Source organism: Tamandua tetradactyla, chromosome Y (genome assembly GCF_023851605.1).
Source record: "Tamandua tetradactyla isolate mTamTet1 chromosome Y, mTamTet1.pri, whole genome shotgun sequence".
NCBI lineage: Eukaryota > Metazoa > Chordata > Mammalia > Pilosa > Myrmecophagidae > Tamandua > Tamandua tetradactyla.
In genome coordinates, this window is record NC_135354.1 from 8,954,051 (window position 1) to 8,979,546 (window position 25,496).

The 25,496-nt window shown below is 34.7% G+C and overlaps 2 pseudogenes; both read right to left on the reverse strand.

Moving 5' to 3' along the window:
• Positions 1-1,034: 1,034 nt before the first annotated feature.
• On the reverse strand, positions 1,035-23,765 carry LOC143672499 (sorting nexin-13 pseudogene; annotated as a pseudogene).
• On the reverse strand, positions 2,050-2,201 carry LOC143672662 (U1 spliceosomal RNA; annotated as a pseudogene).
• Positions 23,766-25,496: the final 1,731 nt, after the last annotated feature.

The window sequence follows — 25,496 nt, forward strand, 5'->3', positions numbered from 1 at the left end:
TATCATAACCTGTCAACCCCCAACCGGACCATTCCAGAAAATCCTAAAAAACATCTAGAGAAATATATAAGATTCCACAAGAGTTGCAGACACTAGAGTAACTTTCCAGAAATGTGCAACCTCCAGATGGATCTCTGGTCCTTATAAGTCCTGAAACCTAGCTCAAACTCTCAGAACATTAGATAGTTCCATCTCCCTAGCCCATTTTAGTGACAGACCCTTCCAATATCAAAAATTTAGAATTGCCATAGTTCAAAGAACCCCAAATAGAGGTATGGAAAGATCAAAGATGATGGTGCAATTATACATAGAAGACAGGACTTAACAAATGAACATGAATGCTGAATCCTTAAAATGATACTTCTTTTAGCCTCCAGTATTTTACAGCATAAGAAGTAAAAACCTAAAGTTGTGAAATTGTAACCCACAACAAAGTCTGAAATATGGTCTACAACTAATTGTGGTGCTGTGCTTTGAAATTTATACTTTTTTAATATATATCTTATTGTTCAAAAAAAAGAAGGGAAAAAAGTCAATTATGATGATAAAAAGTATTTAAGCCCTCTAGCCTCCTATATTCTGGAGCAACAAGGAAGGAAAATTAGGAGAGGATCATATGGTAGCCCATGACAAACTCTGAATATATCCTGTAACCACTCTTTGAAGAGTTATTTGAAAATTCTTGCTTTTTCCTTTCTTTGCTTTGTAAGTATGTCGTACTATGCAATTTAAAAAGTTAAAAAAACAAATGGAACAACGTTGGAATTGGGTAATGGGTAGAGGCTGGAAGAATTGCATTATGATTGATAGAAAAGCCTAGAGTTCTTTGAAAAGACTGCTGATAGAAATACGGATGCTATCGGTATTTCCAATAAGTCCTTGGAAAGAAATGATGTATATGCTATTAGAAACTGGAGGAAAGGCAATCCTTCTATAAAGTGGAAGAGAACTTGGCTATATTAAGTTCTACTAATGGATGGAAGACAGAAATTGAAAGTAAATCTTAGTTTACTTAGCTAAAGTGATTTCCAATCTCAATTTGAGAACTGCAGCTTGGTTTCTCCTTGTAGCTTATAGTAAAGCTACAAGGGGAAAGAGATAAGCTGAAAAACTGAATTCAGCTGAAAACTGAATTAAGTACAAAGAAATCAGAAAATAGTGGTTTACAAAATTATGATCATCACCCTATAATGTGCTCTGATTTAATCCCAGAAGTGTCTCTAAGAGAGTCCTTCCTAAGCTTCCAGAAAGTGAATCTCCAGAGTATGAGGCTCCATGTGACATTTTAATGGAACATGGAATAGCCAGTCATTTTGGTGGATGTCAGGATTGGAAATGCTGTTATGCAGGAAAGATCTGTGGAAACATTCCCTGTGAACTACTTGCAAAGCCAAGTATTTTGTGCAGAATTTCTATGGGTGGAATAATTGTCAGCATAGACTAAAAGGCCAGAGATGGGACAAACTGAAGGAAGAATGACTTCAAAAGCTAATCCATGGAAGACAAGTGCTGGACTAAAAGGATGTTCTTAGGTGAAAGAGTTGGGCCACCCAGGGAAGGCATAGTCTCATTCCTATAGCTGGAGGGTCTTATGCCAATTATTTTTAGGAAAAAGTGCTTCATTTCAATGCCTAGAGATGGTGAATGTCTGTGAAACAGTATTCATAGATACCCTGGCCCACTGAGGTTCTTGGAGAAGATGGAGTCTTTTTTACAGTGTTCAGGGAGACATTGCCGCAGTAGAAGATTTTGTAAGGTCTGGGTCTCTCTTCTTCAGTGTAGAGGACAAAACAACTTACAGATGACTCTTAGACCTTGAAATCTGTTAGAGTTTGTTGTGCTGGGATTCAGAATTGTTTGGGATTTGTGACCTGAACTTCCTTTCCAACTTCTACCAATTGTAATGGTATTGTCTTTTCTATGCCTGTCCCTCCATTGTAAATTGGAAGCAGATAACTTGTTTTCTAGATTTCACAAGTCTACAAAAAGAGGGGAATCGTGCCCCAGGACAGACCACACACATAACTGATTTCCTGTTCAGGGGAAAAAGAGAAGCTGTCTTCGACTACCACAAATTATGCAGTCAGTTTGTCCAAATTAGGATAAATCTCAGGGATCAGTACATTTGGTCTGTGATGAATGAGCCTTGCCCTGGGAAAAGCACTTGTATGATAATTGTATCTCCCCTGCCAGGTCAGCATCACATCACAATTTTGATATGACTTTGTACTGAGGATTGTTACTGAAATAACTTAAAGTTTTTGTGATGTATGCAATAAATATGATGTAACTTGTATTTTGCAAGAGAAAGAATTATATATATATATATATATATATATATATATATATATATATTCTCCTAAATCATGAGTGCTATAGAAACTTTGAGTAAGGTAAAACTGGTTTTTCATTGATATTAATGATGACATTTATGAAAAAACAGTAGAATAAGACTTTTTTATTTTGTATGGCATGTACACTGAGATTAGTAATGGGGAGGATAATTATAAGCAAACATAATCATCAAGTATCAGATTGGAAGTTCTTCAAGGAAGTTCAGCATCACTGAAAAATAGACCTGGAATAAACACTGAGCATAATGAGTTTTTAATTAAACTTTGAGACTAATGAGATACACTGTTGTCTAACCTACATAGCAATAATCACTATTATAATTAAAGAATACTCTAAGACTGGGCTATTAATACATTTCCCTAATAGAGGAAAAGTTCTATAATGTCTTATTTGTCACTGCACCTAGAAAAGTACAGTAAGTGTATGGTAAGGAGTCTGTAAAATTCATGTAATAATGTTTGTAACAGTTTTTTTTAGTTTCCTTGATTATAAGTATACATATTTTGCATTTTCATTATTAATTTCTTTCTCACCCTTAGTTTTACATTATTCAAACTCTTTTTATATTTCTATCATATCCATTAAATGGTTTAATGTTATGTGGCCTGCCACCTTTATTCAATTTCAATTGCATTACAAGTTTGCAATACTTCTTTTGTAATAAAAAAGTGTATGAAATAGTAATATGTAGTTTAAATGGAAACTATGTAAATTGGCATAATTTTAAAAGTAAATCTATCCACTTTCACCAGTGTTCCAGGGCTCACCCAGAGGGACTTACTGAAGTCTATTTCAAAAACCTTTTAATTAATATTCCTAGAAAAAGCAAGCATTGACCTATATTTGTTTTTTATTTTATGCACATAAAAGTTTACTTTTCACTACTCAACAACTTGAAGATCTTTCCATACTAAATTACATTATGATTTAAATCCTAATTCATCCCAGAAATCTTTACACTGCATGAACACCTCAAAGAATTTTCCTAAAATTATTGTATACAATTTGTTATACATTGCTTCCAATTGTTTTCTATGACAAATGATTCTGTCCTAGATATGTCTTTTTGCAAATGTTCAGAAATATGTTCCTAGAAATGTATTTTCTGCAGGACAAATTTTGCACTTATTTTAAATGTTGATGTTGTAAGTTACTGCTAAAGTGTCATCCATAAGATTGTACCAAATACACTCTTCACGCAGTCTGTGAGAATAAGTTTGTCCACTTTCTTAAGAACTACTGCTAGATAAAAATTTATAGTATGTGAAATCTCAAAGAAATTGTATTTAAGTTTTATACTTTATTATTAAAAATAAATATTAGAGCATTTTTCACATGTTTAAGACTCTTTGTATTTCTGTTATCTGTGAAATGTCTATTAAAGCCTTTTACCAATTTTCTCCAATTGTTTATATATATATACGTTTTTTGCATGGGCAGAAATTGGGAATCAAACCTGGGTCTTCAGCATGGCAGGCAATAATTCCACCACTAAGCCATCATTGCACCACCTTCCAATTGTTGATATTTTCCATATTAATTTTTACAAGTTAATTATGTACTGAATAACTTATCCCTTTTATACATGTAATTATTATAGTCTAAGTTTGTGGTTTATTTTTAATTTTTGTGCTATGCAGAGGAATTTTAGCCATGTAGCAAATTTTTAGATTTACATATCTGATTTATCAGAATTATAAAATTTTATTTTTATACATATATATATATTCACATACCATATAATCGTCCAAAGTGTACAATCAGTGGTTCACAGTGTCCTCATATAGATGTGCATTCATCATCACAATTGATTTCTGAACATTTTTATTATTTAAAAATAAGAATTAAAATAAAAGTAAAAAGAGTTCAGGTGAAAGTGGCTCAGTGGCAAGAGTTCTCACCTGCCATGCTGGAGACCTGGGTTCAATTCCCAGTGCATGCCCATGTAAAAAAAAATAATAAAAAAAGTAAAAAGAGCACTCAAAACATCCTATCCATCATCTACCTTATCCTTTATTTATTTATTTTACTTTTTAATTTTCTTACAGATGACTAAAACATATTTTTATATCTCCCTTGGAGACTTTCCATTTTTCTCTTTTACCAAAATATTATTCCATAATATTTTTGAATATTTCTTTAAAAAATATTTTCTACTATTTATTTTATATTTAAATTTTTTATCATCTGGAGTTTTGTTGTTGCTGTTGTAAGAAGTTAGATAAGGATTGAATTATACTTGTTTTTCAGGAAGGCTTCTTTTTATATTTGCATTAATTACCCTTTGCCTACTAAGTTGAAACTCCAGGCCTTGATTCTGTTCCATTTATTTTATTTTTATTCCTGTTTTACACATGATTTAATTACCTTTGCGTTATAATATATTTTGATATCTGATAAACCTAATTCTCCCTCATTATTGTTTTCTCAGAATTATGCATATTTTTGCATATTTATATTACAAATGAAATATAAATAAATTATAATCCAGTTAGAAAACAAAACTCAGCTTGTATTCTCAATGAGATTTTATTTAAGAAGGGTTAATATCTTTAGAAAATTGAGAATTTATATTCATACACAGGTTTGTCTTTGATATAATCTAATTTTCCTTTATAATGTTCTTATTAGCCATTAATATTTTTTCCTATCTCATGTTTATGCTTTACAGATGGCTTCAGTCTTTATCCCTGAATTTTTAAATTCCCCACTTATACACTTGCTATGTTTCAAGGTTTTGCTGAACATCTTTTCCAAGCTACTAAAATTATGCTGCCAACAGATGGAGGGAAAGCCATTATTTATTTATCACAATATGGCAGATGTTAAGAAGGCAGTATTGTTTGATTCTCATTAGAGCCTTATGAAACAGATAACTGTTATTGTAATTCAAATTACAGCCTACATGATTTAAATCATGTAGCTGCAGCCTACATGATTTAAATTTTTCCTAAATTAACAGGTTAGTGAATACTTAAGGTGGGATTTAATATTTAAAGCCTACACATTTAAATACTTTCTGGTGGAGGACAGTCATTAAGTGAGTAAACATAATACAAGATAAATTCAATGTGAAAAGTGCTAGAGAGAATGAAGCAAATGGAGTGATGTAGAGTGAATTAGTGCAGGAAAGGGACACTTTTGATTGGGTGTCAAGAAACTCAAGAACAAGAATTTACTGCACTTATTTAACTATGTCCAGATATGAGAGGCAACAAGCTAAGAGAACATGAATAAAACCATTAGAGGGGTGTTTCTTGGATGAGTTAGGGAATTCTATTTGACTTGCATCATTATTGTTTCCTACTGTCTTCCATTTTTACTTGAAGACCAACAACCATATCATATTATTAATTCAGCTCCAAATTCAATTCAGGATAAAGATAAATAAAACAGGTTTCCTCCAGCACCCATCTTTTCAAAGTAACTCTGCATTACCTTTCTGACAATCTTCCTATTTATTGTTTTTTTTGTATAGTTCACAGCTTTGATCTCTACTTTATCTCTTTATGTCTTGTTTTTAAACTTTTTTGTATGTAAATTCACTGTATTCACTTAGAAAAACTGACCTAAGAGGATTGGTGGTAAAATGCTTCAATTAACCAAATTTACACTCAATTCTAATTGATCTTTCCATGGCTTACAAGGTCTTTCAAGGTCCTGTTCAATTTTGTTCCATTCAAACTCTGTTTTCTCTAAGCTCATATAGTCTCACTTTCCCATGTTCACTGATTTCCCAACATTATAGCCTCATTTTTGCATTCAAGTCCTTGTACTAGCTCTTGTAGCTTCCTTAAATTCTTGCCTAGATTTTAGCATGCTGGTTTGTCTTTATCTCTTAATCTACAGTTCACTGTCTGTTTTAGAGAGGACTTCCTTAACCACCCATTGCAAAGCCATTAAGGTAGCTAAGTTCAATTGTCAACTTAGTCAGATGATGTTGCCCAGTTCTTCTGTTGCTGTGGTGCCACATCTGTGGCTGAGTGTGGGTTCCTGCTGCTAAAGGATTGAACACTCAGCAGAGGCTGTAGCCAGGTTAACCTTGCTGGGTGGAAGTCTATGCTGCTGGGTTAATGCATAACCTCCATCCCTATAACCATTCCCTGAGGTGATCAAAATTCTACCTGGTGACAGCTTGATTATATTGAACCACTTTCATCATGGAAGAGCTATGATTTGTTATAACTGGAATAGATGCACAATCTGCATATGGATTTTCCTTCCCTGCATGTACTTCTTCTGCCAAAACTACCATTGGTGGACTAACAATGTTTTATCCAACATCATGGTATTCCAAACATAATCGTTTCTGATCAAGAAACCTACTTAACAGTAAATAAAATGCAGAATTGAACACAGGCCTATGGAATTACCTGGTCTTACCATAATTGCCATCATCTTGAAGCAACTGGGTTGAGAGAAGGATGGAATGGCCTTTTGAGGACTCAATTACAGCACCAATTAGGTTACAATACCTTGCAGACATGGGATAGTGTTCTTCAAGAATCTGTGAATGCTCTGAATCAACATCCACTCTATGGTGCTCTTTCTCCCACTGCCAGTATTCACAGGTCTAAGAATCCGAACGTGGAAATAGAAGTGGCACCACTCACTATTACTGTTAGTGCTCCACTAAGAAAATTTTTGCTTCCTGTGACTGCAACCTTGAGCTTTTCAAGTCTGCAGGTCTTATTTCTCGAAGGAGGAGTGCTTCCACCAGGAGACACAATAAAGATTCCATTAAACTGGAAGTTGGATTGCTAGCTGACCACTTTGGGCTTCTCTAGAGTCTGAATCAATGGGCAAAGAAGGAATTACTGTACTGAGTGGAATGATTGATCCTGATTACCAAGGGGAAATGGGAAAGTAACTACAATGGAAGTAAAGAAGAGTTTTCCTAGAATGCAGGAGATCCCCTAGGGCATCTCTTAGTGATATTATGCCCTGCGATTAAAATTAGTGGAAAATTGCAATAACCCAATCCAATGGTCTAGAAATTTCAGGAATGAAGGTTTAGGCCAGACCTGTAGACAAAGAACAAGAACCATGGTCAGTTGAGGTGCCTGCTGAGGGTAAAGGGAATATGGAGTGGGTAGTGGAAAAAAGGTAGTGATAAATATGAACTATGACCAAGAAACCAGTTACATAAATGAGCACTGTAGTGATATGCATATCTCATCCTTGATTTGTTAGGATTATGCTTGTATTTGTACATAAAGAAATATCTTCGTTATCCTCTATCTTATCTCCTTATCATATGATATAACTTGTATTGTTCATGTTACAATAGTTAAGTTATAAGATACCAAGTTTAGAGTGAGTACTACTCAAGGACTTGTACCCTCTTCTGGAAATATTTAGTGCTTTGTACACAAACAATGAGCATTGTTGGGTGAAAAATATCTGCTATTTTTTCTATTTAGGGATTGAGTGTGGTTTAAGGTAATGTGTAAAGCTGTCAAAATGACAGGGGGTGAATATGTGGCATGTCCATGTGTCACATGAACATATGACAAGTGATGTGCCCAGTTTTGTTACTGTGGGCCTAAATCATCAGCATGCAGATTTCATCTACAGAAGACTGCATCTATTGTTGGCTAAGGGGCATGCCATCCACAAAGAGTGATGTTTAAATCTAATCACCTGTAGGATTATCTCTCTATTTTGACTGGCCAGTTTCTCCTGAGAAAGACCTTCACAAAAGACCTTCAATGGAGTTCCAGATTCATGGCCTTCCCTGTGAAATTTTGACTCATGCATCATCACGGTTATGTGAGACACTATCATAGAGACATATATTTAGATATATTTAGAGATATTTCCTGTTGGTTTTGTGTCCCTGGAAAATCCTATTACAACCATCTTCTATTCCCATGAGTTATTTTATATCATATCATCCTCTTACATGTTCTCAGAGCCAATTTTATAATCTGATTTGTCAGATGCATTTGTTTGCTGTCTCTTTCTTTCCTAGCCTGAGTATAAACCCTATGAAAGTGTAGATGTTCACTGTTTTAGTAATTACTGTTTTTGCAACACAAAGAACAAAGTACAGAATGGGTTTAATGAACATTTCCTGAATAGTTTGTCATCATCTCCCTTATTAGGGTTATCTAGAGAAACAGAACTAGCATGAGATATCTGTAATATGAGATTTATAACTGTACCTCATGAAACCATGAGAATGCAAGGGTCTAAAATCCATAGGGCAGGCTAAGAGGCTGGCAACTCAGTGAAGAGTCTAGAGGAATTCCACAGGAGAGGCCCACTGGCTGAAGAAGCGGTGAATATGCTCTCTTTTTCCTAAAACATCTTCAGCTGATTGTATCAAATACAACTGATTTCATTCTCTCATTTGTGGGAGAAACACCCTTAGTTGATTATAGATGTAATCAGTCACAGGTGTAATCAACTGACTGATGATTTAATAAACCAGTCTACTAGTTTATCAACCAGCCACAAAATATCCTTGCAGTAATGGTTAGGCCAGTGCTTACTTGACTAGGCAACTGGGCACTATCACCTGTCCAAGTTGATACCTGAACCCAACCACTACATACATACTCACCCTTCTGAGTAGTAATTTCATTCGTAAAAGGACCCTTTTTAACTGCAATGCTTCTGAAATTGATGGAAGTTCAGTATTGGGTGAAAAATTGAAATGGAGAGGTTTATGTTAGTTTGGTATATCAGTCATAGTGCTCAGCTAAGGACATGGAATCATTTGCTAGTTTAAGGTGAAGGAATTTATTATAGGCAATTGAATATTTTAATGAATCTTTGGAAGGCATGGATTCACAGAATTTGGATTCAGCCACAGAAACTACTTGCAGTAGCACATTTTTATGAGACATCATGTTAAGTGAGATGTTGATGCAGGAACAAAGCTTTGCTGTCTCTATCCAAGTGGTAAAGATCTCAGAACCTGATCTCAGAACCACTCTTATCCTGTTGAGTCCTCACTAGTACCCAGCCTCATGTAACTAACTTTTTACCTGAAGGTTTGCATAGTTGAACCTCATTGGCAGAACCCAAGTCACATGTCTGCATGCTAGCAGCAGTGGCACTGGAAAATGTAGTTGTTGAGATTTTGTTTTGGAAAAATGAGCTCAACCTTTGGGAAACAATTGGCAGTGTGCCATCAAAGTATTTCTTATAGCTACATATCAGTAATATTCAATGCAGTTGGATTTTGGAATTTTTGGAATTATATATTGATTTTATTTTATCCTATAAGTAGTTTTTGCTTTTTTTTAAAAAATTCTACCTGATATAAAGTTTCGTTGTTTTTTTTTTCCACATAGGCAGGCATCAGGGATTGAAGTTGGGTGTCCAATATGGTAGGTGAGAACTCTGTCTACTGAGCCATCAGGGTATGCCCAGGGTTTCCTTGTTTGGGTTTACCCAGTAAAAGTATCAATAAGCAATAGAGATGAAAGATGCTGTGAGTTATTTGGTCTGAACAATAATATGGAAGGTGGCACCATTTAATGAGGTGAGATATAGACTTGGAATGGGATAATAAACATTTAGTTTTATGAATGCTACTTTGATATCCAATCAGTGATATTCATTAGGTAATTGCATATATAATTTTGAAACTGAGAATAGAGTTAATTCCTGAAGATAAGAAAATTGATATAACCTGATATGTCACCCCCAAAATTTATTTAATCACAAAACCCTATGAAACCATGAAAACTGAATACATTCTTTCTAAGACCATGATCAAGTCAAATATGCCTGCTTCGACTAATCTTTCCTATAGCAGGTATAAATCCCAACTAATAATATAAAACAAGGAAAATAATAAAAGAATAAAATTTATCACATTGGAGGGGATGAAATTAAACTTTATCTGTAAACACAGATCAAATAATCCTGTACAGGGAATATTTTAAATAATACATAAAACAGCTATATGAATAAGTAAGTGATGTTAGTAAGGGCTTGTGACATGGTAAAAATTTAATCATATACATTATAGTAGCAAGATTACATTTAAATTTAAGTTTTTCAAAAGTAGCATTTTAAAATAGCACCACAAATCATGGAATCCTTAGGTATATATCTTGCAAGTATGTGCTGTGGTATGCTGGACAAAATGTAAAACACCGATGAAATTAATCAAAAGAATTATACAGATATGGAGAACATAGACCATATTCATGTATTGAAAGACATTTTTGATAAGATCTTAAATTTCCCCATTTTTCTACAGAACCATGAAATTTTAAGCTAAATCCAATATGTTGTCTTTATAGAAATTAAGAAGCTGATTATAGAATTCATATGGAAAGTAAAGCAGCTATTAGACTAAATAATTTTCAAAAAGAACAAAGTTGGAGGACTTACCATACAAAACATCTAGTTTTACTATCAAGTATAATAGTAACGAAAGGTTACATATATAGATGAACAAAGCAATTGATAGTACAGAAATGTACTAGAATATAAAATCAATTGATTTTGACAAAGGTGCAGAGGTAATTCAAAGGAAAATAGTAGGTTTTTTCAACAGATGGTACTACCAGATTTGGAACAGTACTTGCAAAAATTGATCTTTGATCAATATCTTGTACCACGAGTAAATTCAAAGTAATGGAGAACGGATATTGGACTTAAATGTCAAGCTAAAACTGCAACATTTCTTGAGGGAATATAAAAAAATGTGATCTTTGATTATGCAAAGATATCCTAGAAATGACAATAGGAGAAATTGAAAGGACAAAAAAGAGACAAGGAGTACATAATTGCAAATCACATATCCAATAAGGGATTTGTTTCCAGCATAAGTAAAGAATTCAACTTTCAATAAAATACAATAATATGAAAAAAATATTTGAAAAAATATGTAACTGAAAAATAACAAGCACATAAATTGATGATCAGCATCATTAGTCACTAAGAAAATGCTAATTAAAATCAGAACAAGATATTACTACACCAAATAAGAATATTTTTTTCTGAATAGTACTCTATTTAAAGTTTTACTTCAGCCTTTTTTAAAAAAGTAGCATATTGATTTCCATATTTTTACTTTTGGCTTATATATATTTTATATTTCAAATGGATTTTCTTGTAGACTGTAAACATATCAGTGATTCTTGTTTTTTAAAGTAAAGCTTAAAATTCTTTTTACTTTAATTGCTATGTTTAGCAGATGCATATTTATATGATTATTGATATGATTATTTAACATGAAAAATTTCCAGCTTATATTTCAGTTTATATTTTTATCAAGATACAAATATTTGTATCAAGATATAAAGATGACCCACACTCTTATTATTTTAAGTTGTTTTTATTTTGTAGAATCTATTTTCATCATATAATTGATATTAAGCATTTCTATATAGTAATTTTTAAATAAAAAATGATGACTTATTTAATGACCATTTAATACCATTGTTTTGTCTTAGAGACCAAGTCACTTGTCTGAAAGATATTCCAACTTTTGTAATTATTTTGTTCCAAAGAATAAAATTCTCTAAATTATTCCTCCTGTTTCACTATTTCCTATGAGTTAATATTTAGACCTAAAGGTTTGACTTTATTTAGATTTAGATTTGGATGACAAATTCTATGAAATTTTATCAAAGATGATGCTGACTACTTCCAATTACTTCATAGCAAAAGATACATATTTCTGCATAATTTGGTCTATATGTTCAGACTGCATCAACTTCATATCTCCATTGTCAGGTTATACATTAATCTTAACCCAATATTTTTGGAATATACTGGCTATTATTGCCTAAATATATGACAACTGGAATTACAAAATGGTGATTAAAAAGCATTTTATTTATCTTTGAATTTAGAGAGGGGTACTCATGGAATATTGTATATAAATAACCACATTAGATAAGATTTGATACGCTTTTTAGATAATCTACACAAAGGTATTATTAAAGCTTTCATTGAGATTGAGGGTTTCTCAATAAAATATAAAAATATGTTTCACAACATACACATATTTTAGTAAGCTACTTGTCTTTAAGATTACATATGAAGTGATAAATTTCCAACTTTTACAATTAAGTAGATCTAAGAAGTTATAAAAATAAATATTTTAGCCAAAAATTTAGAAACTAGACATAAAAATTATAAGTGCTATAAATACATTTTCAGCTCATTAGAAGGCATTAATTATATTTTTCAGAATCATTCAGATCAATGAGTCTAAATATTTTCACTTCAATATGACTGGAATTCAAAGAATATTCAGTTTTAAAAATAATAGTATCTTTAAATGAAGAATTTAATTGGGCTGTTAGTAGGCAGAATAATAGCCCCCAAATGTCTATATTCTAACCTGAAGCACTTGGGAATATATTATCCTATATGACAAAAAATTTGTAGATATGAATAAAGGTACAGGCAGTGAAATAGGGAGATTTGCCTGTGTAATCTGGATTTACTCTGTGGGCCATATTGAATCACGTGAGTTCTTAAAGCTCAGAACCTTCTCTATATGAGACATGAGAGGAGGAGATATTCAAACCAACAGATGGGCTTGACACAGTTTCTGGCTTTGAAGATGGAGGAAGATACAACAAATTAGAAGGTATGGTTGATCTTTGGAACCTGGGGATGGATCTCAGCTGACATCCAGCAAGCAAACAGAGTCTCAGTCCAGCAATCTCAACAAAATGAATTTTGCCAACAATCCAACTGGGATTTAATATCAGATAGATTACATGGCCTTACATTGATAACCAAATTTCTCATGCTGGCTAAATAATAAAAATTCATTTAAACTTCCATTGAAGGAAGCTACAGAAATAAACGTCCATGTGAAAGAATCAATAGTTAAAATTTACATCTCCTTAAGATAATTTGTCTCTCTCAAACATTCTCATTCTCAATATATACTTCAAATTAAAAAAATCAAAATAAATAGAGTGAACTTTTCACAAGTTCAGATTATAACATAAAATATTAAAACATAATTTGGAATGGGTGCAGCAAACTTTAGTCTGACTCCTGGAATTGGGTAATAATTATGTTTATTCTGTTCTACATATATAATCACTAATTCACAATATCATCACATAGTTTCCCATTCATCATCATGATCATTTCTTAGAACATTTGCATCAATTCAGAAAAACTAATAAAAAGACAACAGAAAAAGAAATAAAATGAAAACAGAAAAAAAATTATACATACCAAACCCCTTATACCTACCTTTTGTTTCTTTTCTCTTAAGAAAATAAACCATTAAGCTCTATTTCTCAGACATGATTAGTTTTATAAATAAGTATTTCTCTAAACAATTATCCATTTTATAAGGCTTTCATATTTTTTCAAAAATTGTACAAGTTATAATTTAATGAATCTTTTATTTTTGCTGTTTTTAGTTTTCTAAGCTGAACATTTTTAAGTTAAAAGTGTTTTTATTATGGTATAGCATCTTATTTAGTTCTTTAGGAAGAAGAAAACAGACTCTAGGGATAATATATAGATCTACACAAAGAAATGAATATTATCAGCAGTAGTAGCTACATGAAAAATACATAATTCTAACATGATTTGAAACTATTTTAGATATTGTTTAAAAATATAAACAACATGTATATATTTGTATCTGTGGCATTTTCACTAATGATTGACTGAGTGTATTTAGGAAATGGGTTTTGGCTGCAACCTTGCCAGGAATGACTGGGGTTGCTGTAATTTACTTAGCCCTTTCTCCTCAGGCTGTCCCAGTACCTAAGGAGATAGGATAGGATGGTCATTCTCTCCACTGACAGAAAAGTACACCATTCATAGAACTTCTTTTTAGCAAAAATTGAGAGTATTTGGGGATTCAGTGAAACATTGTCACTTATGTAGAGTGCAGCTTCAATCAGCCTGGCTGCTTGGTTGTATTTATTTCCCTATAAGTGGATTTTAGCAGAGAACCCCATGTGAGAATTTCCTGACTGTGGACAGAGTAAACCTAATTCTGATTGAAAATATATTTCACAAATGAGAATTGAATTGGATGTTGTAACCCCCTCCTTTATGTTTCCTTGTTTTTTTTCTAAGGCCCAGTAAGTCTGCTAGAACTCATCATCATCCTGGGGTTGCTGTGGTCATGGGCGCTAGAGGTAATACTTGTGAGGAGAAAAGGAAGAGCTCAAGTGGACATAATTATAGTAAATTATGGGCACCTGCACATGTTTTAGTAGTTTGGACAAGAAAACATATGGGTGAAAAATGTTTTAGATACAATTATTGATGAGAAGGCTTCAGGTTGAAAGGACGATAATGCAGTGACTCATATTTTCCTGATAAGTGGGAGGCATAGCTTTCTTCAGAGATGAAAGGAAAAGGTGTGGAATTTGAAGATCTAGTTCATATTGGAGTTCATTAATGTTGCTTGTGCCCTCTAGTGTATGATTGTATAATTTTCTTCAGCATTGAAGCATTAGTTAAAGAGAATAATAAGACTGCATAAGTTTATGATATAAATACTTCAGTTAGTGTTACACTGAATCAAAAAAAAGGCTCTATTTTGAAAAATTATTTATCTTGCTTGAGTGCCCCTGGAGTTGTGTGACCCAACATCATTAATTTAAGAGTGAGGTTTGCCTTTTGACTTTTGCTTATTGCTCCACACCTGCTGATTTCTCATGGATCCTTCACTCTCACAATAAGAAGTCAACCCTGACATTAACAGTTGGGATTGAATCGGTACATTTTCAACAAAATACATAGCTATCATATATTTTTGTTTAAATATTTTAAGTATTTGGCCTAATAGTTAACAGACAGATTGATTGATTGATAGTTAGACAGACCAATACCTAGATACATATCAGATGCTTTCCAAAGTACTGTTCTACAGAATATATAAATCCATGTACATTCCAAAGGTTTGTATGTGTATTAGAAATTTCTCTTCAATATTTTTTATTAATTAAAAATTGAAATTAACACGACATTTAGAAATCATTCCATTCTACATATGAAATCAGTAATTCTTAATATCATCACATAGATGTATAATCATCATTTCTTAGTACATTTGCATTGATTTAGGAAAAGAACTAGCAAAACAACAGAAAAAGATATAGAATGTTAATATAGAGAAAAAAATAATAATAAATAAAAATATGCATATATAAAAAAGGAAAAAGAAAAAAGACACAAAAAACAAACAAACAAAAAAACTATAGCTCAGATGCAGCTTCATTCAGTGTTTTAACATAATTGCATTACAATTAGGTATTATTGTGCTGTCCGTTTCTGAGATTTTGTATTTAGTCCTGTTGCACAGTCTGTATCCCTTCAGCTCCAATTACCCATTATCTTACCCTGTTTCTAACTCCTGCTGGACTCTGTTACCAGTGACATATTCCAAGTTTATTCTCGAATGTCGGTTCACATTAGAGGGACTATACAGTATTTGTCCTTTAGTTTTTGGCTAGACTCACTCAGCGTAATGTTCTCTAGGTCCATCCATGTTATTACAGGCTTCATAAGCTTATTCTGTCTTAAAGCTGCATAATATTCCATCGTATGTATATACCACAGTTTGTTTAGCCACTCTTCTGTTGATGGACATTTTGGTTGTTTCCATCTCTTTGCAATTGTAAATAATGCTGCTATAAACATTGGTGTGCAAATGTCCGTTTGTGTCTTTGCCCTTAAGTCCTTTGAGTAGATACCTAGTAATGGTATTGCTGGGTCGCATGGCAATTCTATATTCAGTTTTTTGAGGAACTGCCAAACTGCCTTCCACACTGGTTGCACCATTTGACATTCCCACCAACAGTGAATAAGTATGCCTCTTTCTCCGCATCCTCTCCAGCACTTGTCATTTTCTGTTTTGTTGATAATGGCCAATCTGGTGGGCATGAGATGATATCTCATTGTGGTTTTGATTTTCATTTCTCTAATGGCCCGGGACATTGAGCATCTCTTCATGTGCCTTTTGAACATTTGTATTTCCTCTTCTGAGAGGTGTCTGTTCAAATCTTTTTCCCATTTTGTAATTGGGTTGGCTCTCTTTTTGTTGTTGAGTTGAACAATCTGTTTATAAATTCTGGATACTAGACCTTTATCTGATATGTCATTTTCAAATATTGTCTCCCATTGTGTAGGCTGTCTTTCTACTTTCTTGATGAAGTTCTTTGATGCACAAAAGTGTTTAATTTTGAGCAGCTCCCATTTATTTATTTCCTTCTTCAGTGCTCTTGCTTTTGGTTTAAGGTACATAAAACCACCTCTAATCATAAGTTTCATAAGATGTCTCCCTACATTTTCCTCTAACTGTTTTATGGTCTTAGACCTAATGTTTAGATCTTTGACCCATTTTGAGTTAACTTTTGTATAGGGTGTGAGATATGGGTCTTCTTTCATTCTTTTGCATATGGATATCCAGTTCTCTAGGCACCATTTATTGAAGAGACTGTTCTGTCCCAGGTGAGTTGGCTTGACTGCCTTATCAAAGATCAAATGTCCCTAGATGAGAGGGTCTATATCTGAGCACTCTATTGGATTCCATTGGTCGATATATCTATCTTTATGCCAATATCATGCTGTTTTGACCACTATGGCTTCATAATATGCCTTAACATCAGGTAGTGCGAGATCTCTAGCTTTGTTTTTTTTCCTGAAGATGTTTTTAGCAATTCGGGGCACCCTGCTCTTACAGATAAATTTGCTTATTGGTTTCTCTATTACTGAAAAATAAATTGTTGGGATTTTGATTGGTATTGCATTGAATCTGTAAATCAATTTAGGTAGGATTGATATCTTAACTATATTTAGTCTTCCAATCCATGAACACGGTGTGCCCTTCCATCTATTTAGGTCTTCTGTGATTTCTTTTAACAGTTTTTTGTAGTTTTCTTTATACAGTTTTTTTGTCTCTTTATTTAAATTTATTCCTAGGTATTTTATTCTTTTAGTTGCAATTTTAAATGGGATTTGTTTCTTGATTTCACCCTCAGCTTGTTCATTACTAGTGTATAGAAATGATACAGATTTTTGAATTTGATCTTGTAACCTGCTACTTTGCTGTACTCATTTATTAGCTCTAGGAGTTTTGTTGTGGATTTTTCCGGGTTTTCAATGTATATTATCATATCACCTGCAAACAGTGATAGTTTTACTTTTTCCTTTCCAATTTTGATGCTTTGTATTTCTTTTTCTTGTCTAATTGCTCTGGCTAGAACCTCCAACACAATGTTGAATAATGGTTGGTGATAGTGGACATCCTTGTCTTGTTTCTGATCTTAGGGGGAAAGTTTTCAATTTTTCTCCACTGAGGATGATATTAGCTGTGGGTTTTTCATATATTCCCTCTATCATTTTAAGGAAGTTCCCTTGTATTCCTATCTTTTGAAGTGTTTTCAACAGGAAAGGATGTTGAATCTTGTCAAATGCCTTCTCACATCAATTGAGATGATCATGTGATTTTTCTGCTTTGATTTGTTGGTATAGTGTATTACATTAATTGATTTTCTTATGTTGAACCATCCTTGCATACCTGGGATGAATCCTACTTAGTCATGATGTATAATTCTTTTAATGTGTTGTTGGATACGATTTGCTAGAATTTTATTGTGGACTTTTGCATCTGTATTCATTAGAGAGATTGGTCTTCAGTTTTCTTTTTTTGTAATATCTTTGCCTGGCTTTGGTATGAGGGTGATGTTGGCTTCATAGAATGAATTAGGCAGTTTTCCCTCCACTTCGATTTTTTTGAAGAGTTTGAGGAGAGTTGGTATTAATTCTTTCTAGAATGTTTGATAGAATTCACATGTGAACTTGTTTGGTCCTGGACTTTACTTTTTAAGAAGTTTTGAATGACTAACTCAATTCCTTTACTTTTGAGTGGTTTGTTGAGGTCATCTATTTATTCTTGAGTCAAAGTTGGTTGTTCATGTCTTTCCAGGAACCCATCCATTTCATCTAAATTGTTGTATTTACTAGTGTAAAGTTGTTCATAGTATCCTGTTATTACCTCCTTTATTTCTGTGAGGTCAGTAGTTATGTCACCTCTTGCATTTCTGATCTTATTTATTTGCATCTTCTCTCTTCTTTTTTTTGTCAGTCTTGCTAAGGGCCCATCAATCTTATTGATTTTCTCATAGACCCAACTTCTGGTCTTTTTTATTTTCTCTATTGCTTTCGTGTTTTCAATTTCATTTATTTGTGCTCTAATCTTTGTTATTGCTTTCCTTTTGCATGCTTTGGGGTTAGTTTGCTGTTCTTTCTTCAGTTCTTCCAAGTGGACAGTTAATTCTTGCATTTTTGCCTTTTCTTCTTTTCTGATTTAGGCATTTAGGGCAATAAATTTCCCTCTTAGCACTGTCTTTGCTGCATCCCATAAGTTTTGATATGTTGTGTTTCCATTTTCGTTCGCCTCCAGGTATTTACTAATTTCTCTTGCAATTTCTTCTTTGACCCTATTGTTGTTTAAGAGTGTGTTGTTGAGCCTCCACGTATTTGTGAATTTTCTGGCATTCTGCCTATTATTGATTTCCAGCTTCATTCCTTTATGATCCGAGAAAGTGTTGTGTATGATTTCAATCTTTTTAAATTTGTTAAGACTTGCTTTGTGACCCAGCATATGGTCTATCTTTGAGAATGATCCATGAGCACTTGAGAAAAACCTGTATTCTACTGTTGTGGGATGTAATGTCCTATAAATGTCTGTTAAGTCTAGTTCATTTATAGTAATATTCAGATTTTCTATTTCTTTATAGATCCTGTCTAGATATTCTGTCCATCGATGAGAGTGATGAATTGAACTCTCCAACTATTATGGTATATGTGTCTATTTCGCTTTTCAGTGTTTGCAGTGTATTCCTCACGTATTTTGGGGCATTCTGGTTTGGTGCATAAATATTTATGATTGTTATGTCTTCTTGTTTAATTGTTCCTTTTATTATTATATAGTGTCCTTCTTTGTCTCTTTTAATTCTTTTACATTTGAAGTCTAATTTGTTGGATATTATTATAGCTACTCCAGCTCTTTTCTGGTTGTTATTTGCATGAAATATCTTTTCCCAACTTTTCACTTACAACCTATTTTTGTCTTTGCTTCTAAGATGTGTTTCCTGTAGACAGCATACAGAAGGATCCTGTTTTTTTACTCCATTCTGCCAGTCTATGTCTTTTGATTGCGGAATTCAGTCCATTAACATTTAGTGTTATTACTGTTTGGATAATATTTTCCTCTACCATTTTACCTTTTGTATTATATATATATCATATCTGACTTTCCTTCTTTCTACACTCTTCTCCGTACCTCTCTTCTGTCTTTTCATATCTGACTCTAGTGCTCTCTTTAGTATTTCATGCAGAGCTGATCTCTTGGTCACAAATTCTCTCTGTGAATTTTTGTCAGAATATTTAAATTTCTCCCTAATTTTTGAAGGAAAATTTTGCTGGATATAGGAGTCTTGGTTGGCAGTTTTTCTGTTTTAGTAATTTAAATATATCATCCCACTGTCTTCTAGCTTCCACTGTTTCTGCTGAGAAATCTACATATAGTCTTATTGGGTTTCCCTTGTATGTGATGGATTGTTTTTCTCTTGCTGCTTTCAAGATCCTCTCTTTCTCTTTGACCTTTGACATTCTAACTAGTAAGTATCTTGGAGAACGCCTATTTGGGTCTAATCTCTTTGGGATGCGCTGCACTTCTTGGATCTGTAATTTTAGGTCTTTCATAAGAGTTAGGAAATTCTCAGTGATAATTTCTTCCATTAGTTTTTCTCCTCCTTTTCCCTTCTCTTTTCCTTCTTGGACACCCACAACACGTATATTTGTGTGATTCATATTGTCCTTGAGTTCCCTGATACCCTGTTCAATTTCTTCCATTCTTTTCCCAATAGTTTCTGTTTCTTTTTGGAATTCAGATGTTCCTTCCTTCAAATCACTAATTCTATCTTCTTTCTCTTTAAATCTATCATTGTAGGTATCCATTGTTTTTCCATCTTTTCTACTTTATCCTTCACTTCCATAAGTTCTGTGATTGTTTTTCAGTTTTTCTATTTCTTCTTTTTGATCAGCCCATGTCTTCTTCATGTCCTCCCTCAATTTATCGATTTCCTTTTTGAAGAGATTTTCCATTTCTCTTCATATATTTAGCATTAGTTTTCTCAGCTCCTGTATCTCATTTGAACTATTGATTTCTTCCTTTGACTGGGCCATATTTTCAATTTTCTGAGCATGATCCGTTATCTTCTGCTGGCATCTGGGCATTTAGTCAGATTTCCCTGGGTGTTGGACCCAAGAGGTTGAAAGATTTTTCTGTGAAATCCCTTGTTTCTGTTTTTCCTCTCCTGCCCAGTAGGTGGCGCTCGTGGCACACGTTTGCCTGTGGGTCCCACCAGTAAAAGGTGCTGTGGGTCCTTTAACTTTGGAAAACTCTCGCTGTGGGGGAATTTCACCAGCCGAAGCAGCTTGGAAGAGTGCCAGCCAGCCTGGGGTCCAAACGCAGGAAGGATCACTGGCTTCTGCATCCTGGGAGAGTGCCCGTCTTAATTTCCTAGTCACCCCGGGGCACCAAGCATGGTGGGAGGGTGCCAGCCGCTGTGGCCGAGGAGAGTGCACCATTCCCAGCTGGACCGGGGAGTCACATGTTTGGAAAGGATCCCCCATGTCACTGTTCTCCACAGCCTGGGGATTTCCGATCCAACTCTCTCAGTTGATCTGGGGGGCTGCGTGTGGTGGGGACGCCAGCCACCACAGCTTGAGGGGACTGCCTGCCCAATTCTGCCAGCTGGCCCCAGAAAGAGAGGAGGAGACTACAATCACTTGCTGCCCCACCCGGGGAAGCCCACACCCCTTGGCAATCTCACCGGAGTGAGTTCTCCCAGCCAGTCAGACATTCCGGGATGGGCTACACAGTCTTTTTTATCTCTGTCATGGCTCCAGGAGCTGTTCTGTATCATTTCTACTGCCCTAGTAGCTGTTCTGAAGGAGGAAAGGTGAGGATGGCAAGGCTGTTGAGGACGGTGGCAGAGGAGCCGGTGAATGTGAAAGAGGGCACAGTGGTGGTTGGAGAGCCACTGGAGTAGGAGGAGAAAGGGAATGATAAGAGGGAGGATGGGATGCCACCAGAGCAGAAGGGGAAAGAGAAGGGCTAGGTGGCGGTGGGAGCACTGGTGGAGAAAGAGGAAGAGGAAGGCTAGATGATGGCAGGAGCACTGGCAGAGAAAGAGGAGGAGTGCTAGATGGTGGCAGGAGCACCGGCGGAGAAGGGGGAAGAGGAGGGCTAGATGGTGGCTGGAGCACAGGCGGAGAAGGGGGAAGAGGAGGGCTCGATGGTGGCTGGAGCACAGGTGGAGAAAGAGGAAGAGGAGGGCTAGATGATGGTGGGAGCACCAGCAGAGAAGGGGCTTTAACTATTTTTTGTAGAAGCAGGTTTTGTTTTTTTTGTTTTGGGGGGGCATGAGAAAAGTCCAGGAATAGAAGTAGGTTTTTTATATTCCTTAGTAACTACTGGTTTCTCATTTTTAAGTCAAATATATAATCAGTGAGAAGCAGAATTACCCTACATGAAATACTGTCATCCACATTACTGTCAAACTGAGTTGAGATATACAATATTCTAGACAGGGATCAGTCTTTGGAATTAAAGGAAACACACTGAAAAGATTGCTTTATATTTTGGCCTAATCTTTCTGACATTTTGCCCTTGTTGTCTGACATTTTAGTCATTCCCTCTGCCAAGAAAACAGGCATTTATTTAACTGCATTTGAAATATTCTCCATAGAATTGTGAGTTGAATTTTTAAAAATATCCTTTTCCTTTACTGTAGAATTTGTTATCAAGGAAATCATAATACATAGTGAGCCAAAGCTGGTTATAATGTCATTATTTCAGGGGTTAATAATAACTGAAAATATGCATTTAGATTCTGTTTTCTTTTACAAAATAATCTCTGTCCATATTATTAAAAGTCTTACTACCAGGAAGCTTCAATATGCTTGACAGATTTTCAAACCATTCAATGATTCTCTTGTGGAAGTCACAGAAGTCACTATAATGATGATAGGTTTTCCACATCTCCTCGTGGGTTAGATTGCCCTGCTGCACACTTTAATGGCATATAATATATATGTCTTGCCATGATCATTGCAAACACTTTTACCTGAAATGTAAACATGAGTTTGTACTAAGTCATAAGAAGATATACTTAAAAGTCATCTATAGATAAATATATGCTTCCTATAAGGGACCCATTAAAACATTCTCAATCACTATCATCTGATCCTCTGAAACTTAGATCTTTTAGCATATCCAGTTCAGCTAACATGTGTACATAAAATACACTCTGAAAGAAGGGAGCAATGTGTCCTCACACAGCATCAGCTCATACACCTTCCTTTGAATATCATTATAGATTTCAGGGGTTGGATCTTCGTGATTCAAAGTATCTGCTTATTTTTGCTGCCAAAAAGTCATCAAAAGTAATTCTTGGGGATGTTTTTTCTCATTAATACTGCCCAAAATTCCAAGAGAAGCTGCTTCTGAAATACATTGATTTGTTTGGTTACATGTTTTTCCTAATTCTGACAACTTAATAAAACCTCTAACAGTTGTTGGGCATGACCCACAATCTCCCCCTGTTACCCAGAAGATATCTGTTTGACCTCCAGTTTCATTAATGTAATTTTAAAAAAATGTAGGGAAACGCTGCTGTCAAAATGTTCTCTGCAAAGTTTCCCAAAGTTGTCTGCAAGTTCCACAATATTTATTTCCTTACCTGACTCCAAGTGCTCTATTCCTGGGCCATATACTTTCTTTACCAGTAATAAGCTATTTATTTGATTTTTAATAGTGGTGTTATCAGGACTACCTATATCTAGAGATCTAAGACACTAACTCTTCTGCTGCCTTATTTATGATTTCTTCTAGATCTTCAATATTTTCACTCATTTGAATAATATTCATAAAGGCCTCATAGTTGCAAATAGAGTCACAGATCATCTATATAGAATATTTATCAATATAATCAGGATGAGTGAGTTGATTTTTTCATGGATAAGAATTATCTGTACAAGGATTTTCCTGATGAACTATCACATGATCTTTACAATAAATATAAGATGTTGCACAAATTCTTCTTTATCTTTGGGAAAATTACAGATTAGATGGGGCAAACTTTCTTCTCCATATCAGCTTCAACTTCAAAGAAGGTATCTACAAGATCTTCTACTGTGCCATTTACTTGATATTTTCATCTGTTATTTTCTGTTGAGCTCTTTTGGACCCTCCAAAAACTGCAATGTATGCAGTAAAAAAGTTTCCAGTCTATTTCTTTTGAACTTATTAGAGAAAATGAAAACTGTTTGGAAATAAAAGTAATCTTCACATTCAGATTGGAATATTTTCTCAATAGGAAACTATGTGAGTGTATTCTGAAGATTATGCCTCATTTTCAGAAGAGAAGATTTATTACCACGTAGTGAATAATACCAATACCAGACATAATAGCTTAACAAAACTAGATACCTTGCTGAGGAATTTTATCAATTTATTGGCACCCATAAATCTTCCCTCAATCCTAATAATCCCAGTTTCACATTTCATTTCTTCAAGGAACTTAGGAGCCCCAGTTTATGCTGCAAGAAGAAATGTGTTCACAATACTTTAGGTACTTCTCTGAGTTTGTTTTTACACACAAGAGACAAAATATACAATTCCCACACAAAAACGCAGAGCATACAAAAGGTCAAATAAACCACAAATGGTGCAAATATTACTAGATACAAAACAATGCCCATACTTCCCTATCCCTATCCTTCTTTGAAATATCATCCTCTCTTAACATTATCACACCTAAGGGAAGTGACTTCCTTCTTATTCTCACACATGGCCACAGCTGCAGCTGAGAAAACTACCTACACTGAAGACCACGGTGACAGCTGCTCCTTCAGTCTTCCCCTGTGTAGCAGTTTTATATGGCTTCACTGGATTTCCCCTGGTCCAGCTACTCACATCTTTTTTCGATGTCATAGATTAAATGTTTTAAAAAGAGTGTTCCTATAATATAAAACATGTCCACTGCTTTATCCAATGATTGGGTTGTCATGAACCAAAGGTACACATAAATATAAGGAACAGAAAAAGATGACCATGGTAATAAGGGAAGCATGGGTGGAGAGAGTCTTTCACCATCCTTCAGAGCTATTGAGTATTGAGTGGATAACAGATGAAGACATAGGAGGTGATAAGAATAAAAAGTGACCATAAACAGCAACTTACTGTTGGCAGCAACAAAGTCCAAAGATGTGAATTTTAGTGCAGTGGATTTTCAGCAGAAGGTGGAGATTACACATGCAATAGCTAATATCATTGGGGTTTCAGAATGGCAACCAGAGCACAGAAAGGATTTGAAACAGAGCATGAAGAAAGCCGCAGTTCAGTACACAATGACCAGGAGACTACAAATCCACTGGTCCATTTTTTTGTGTGTGCAAATGTTGGGAATTTGCATTTTTTAATTAATATTTTCCTCTCATGGTTTACATCAATTTATAATAATCTACATAAGTTGAAATAAAACATAGACCAAAAAAATCCTTACCAACTTATTAAAGTCAAATATTAACAGAGGGTCCCATCCTACCTGTATCAACAAAAACTCCTGGCAGCCCTCAGCCATGATCCAGCAAGGGCAGGCATGCCTGGGATTCCTGTGTCCAATCTGCTGGGCTCCTTTGGGCACAGCCCACCCTGCTGGACACAGTGGCTGGAGTTTCTGGGCTGCTCAGTCCCTGTCTCAGGAGAACCCTAGGGGCATTTCCTTGGTGCAGCTTAATCCAGGTCTGGTACCCACTGCTCCTCACTTGGGGTAGAATTTATAAATATTATGAGCCTTTTGCATTTCTCAGCCCTCCCAGCCTTCCTCTTGTTCTCACATTGCCTAAGAAAGTTTGGGGGCTGCAGAAACTACCTGATGTTGAGAAGCAAACATTTCCTTCTCTTTTTTTTACACTGGTTTTTGGGAGGTGGGAGGCAACCATTTTGGACTGTTACTAGTCTCTATTTCATTACTGTGAATCACTTTGGAAGCAAACGAGCTTTCATGCCACAAACCAACTCCTTAGTGCTGAGCAGATTCCAGGACTAGTGAGATGCCAGGATCTTTCGACCCAAGTAGCACTCTCACCTTCCTCTCTTA